The sequence below is a fragment of the Mustela nigripes genome, chromosome 6 (genome assembly GCF_022355385.1).
Source record: "Mustela nigripes isolate SB6536 chromosome 6, MUSNIG.SB6536, whole genome shotgun sequence".
NCBI classification, from domain to species: Eukaryota; Metazoa; Chordata; class Mammalia; order Carnivora; family Mustelidae; genus Mustela; species Mustela nigripes.
In genome coordinates this window covers 28,734,362-28,737,085 of record NC_081562.1, presented here as the reverse complement: position 1 = coordinate 28,737,085, position 2,724 = coordinate 28,734,362, and positions in this window count along the sequence as shown.

Genomic DNA, 2,724 nt, shown 5'->3' with positions numbered 1-2,724 from the left:
TGAGAGTGCCCAGAGGAAATTGCCCTGAATAGCACCACAGTTGTTGTCAGAAATCTGAAATAACAACTATTCGGTGGCCTGGCTTTTTTTGTGTTCATGCCCGATAATTCTTCCCTATTTCTTCTAGGAATAGAATTTCCTTACCTATTAGAAACCTATTGGGTATGTTTCGTGGGTGGTGATACAGTTCTTGTCTCCACTGCCACAGGTATGAGACAAAGATTGGTTCAGAGATGAGTACATAATATCAGTTGTGTTAATCAGAGTCAATCAGAGTACTCCTCGTGGATATTATTTTAGAGCCATTAGAATATACATTCATTTCCAACCATATTCCTAAGATGATATAATTCTAGGACTAGTGGTGTCGATATGGTCTGAGACAGAGACATAAAGATGAAAAAAGACAGAAAAAGGGACATAGCAATATTATTTGAACCCCTGCATTAATCATTGCTGAATCCAATGTGAAACCTTTATTTATCAGTTCTGTATACCAATAAATTACATTTTATGTTAATGGCAATTTGCTTTGAATTGTGATTAATTGTAATTAAAAATATCTGTTAACACAGAGGAACTTTATGCATAGGCAAAGAATTCTGAAGCTTAAAAGAAACAGAGATAAGCACCATCTGTAAGTCAGAGAGAAGCAGGAGAAATCATAAGGAAATCCAAATAATGAAGAAGCAAAAGCTATGAGGAAATAGATTGGTTTGGGGAAAAGAATGAAAAGCAGATGTTTGGAAGTTTATAAAAATGCATTAAAATCTAGTTACTACCGAATCATTTAGAGCTACTGAGAATCCAGTTCCAGCCTTTGCAATGCTGGGAACTGCTATGGTTCTCATTATTGCCCAGATCTGGTTGCATACCTGAGTGTCATACTTCCTTATGTCTACTGTATCCTCACAATAGGCACCCCATTATTTGGTGTTAACTTGAAAACATTGTTTTACTTGCATCTACAAGGCACTGATTAAAAAAAAATTATTTTAAGATTTTTAATGAAATAGTCACATTTTCCATATCTCTCTTTCACCATGATAGTCTGGTGACAGTTATGGAAATACTTGAAATAGGGAAATTGCCATTTTCACCTGAAAGATTTTATTTGATGGCAACATATAAACAAAGTAAATATTTAATGTAAAAATTCTGGATCTTAGCAATTTAATTCATATCCACATTTATTTAATGTATACTCCACATTTATTTAATGTATACTCTTTAGTTCAGATGCTTTCAGATAAAAGAAAGATATCTGAGTTAAATTGATGATACCATAAAGTAATATTACATAATTTACAACTCAGAATCCAAAGTCAGAGCAGGCACCAGACTCTTTGTGGTAGATGGCTCAGTAATATAATAAAAAGTTCGGGATGTCTGCCAATAGATTTCACAAAGTGTATGAAATAAACAAGTACTTACAAAATGTAATTTATAAAAGATGAATACAAATGAAAATGAAAATCAAATATGCTCAATATCTAGTTATGTAGCCATTCTTAAAACTTTCTCACAAACATTTATTCCTGTAACAGCAGAGTGGCTTATATATGACTAACTTGCATGCACATAAATATTATAGATGCCCAATAAAATATTTGAAGAACTAGAAAACGGCCAAAGTAGACAGAAATAGGGTGGAGCTGACCCACGAAGAGGGAAACTACACTACTTTTTCACATGAGGGCACTCCCAAGGTAATACACAAACTGGAATTTCACTGGTGGAGAAGAGTAAGGAGGGAGAACACATGAAGGAGGAATGACCGAGAGAAGAACCCCAAATCTTATATAAACTGCACCTAAATCCCTTTCTGATTACTGAACTGTATATGTGCAGTGGAGATTTCAGAGTTCTCCATGAAAAGCAAAATGAAGAATGAGATAAATGAGAATTTTCAGCTGACGCCCACTTGAGGGAAGCCATAATTCTGAGTTTGAGTTAAGGTGATATAACTGCTTACTAGAAAAAAATCAGTAATCTTCAGAAAAAGAGAACAGAATCCAAACTCCACAATGTATCATCCACACTATCCACCATGCAATAAAAAGAAACTGGTAGAGCCATGCAATGAAATTGTGAACCACAGTCAAGAGAAAGGTGAACAACAGAAACCAACCATAAAATGCTCTGAATGTTGAAATTAGAATATAAGGATTTTAAATAAAATATATAGATATAGATATATAGATAACTTGGGGAACTTCAAGTGAAAAATGGTTAGAATGAATAGACAGGGGAGCTCAGCAGAGAAATGGAACCTCCAGAAACCAGTCAGTGGAAATTCTTTAACTGAGCAAGACTATATGTGATATATATATATATATTTTTACGTTTTATTTATTTATGTGAGAGAGAGAGACAGGGAGGGGCAGAGGGAGAAGGAGGAGAGAGAGAATCTCAAGCAGACTTCCTACTGCTTCAGGAGCCCGATGTGGAACTCAATCCCAGGACTCTGAGATCATGACCTGAGCTGAAACCCAAGAGTCAGGCACTTAACTGACTGAGCCTCCCAGGTGCCCCAGGATTATATGTAATATTAAAAAAAATTTTCATATGTGGCAAAATAAGTGGTTATTAAGCTTGAGGGTAGATAAATAGAAAACATACAGTTTTAATAAAGAACAGAGAGAAAATAATTTGAAAATAAGGCAGTACATTCTCAGTGATCTGTGAGATTATATTAGGAGGTCTAAGATGCATGTAATTAGA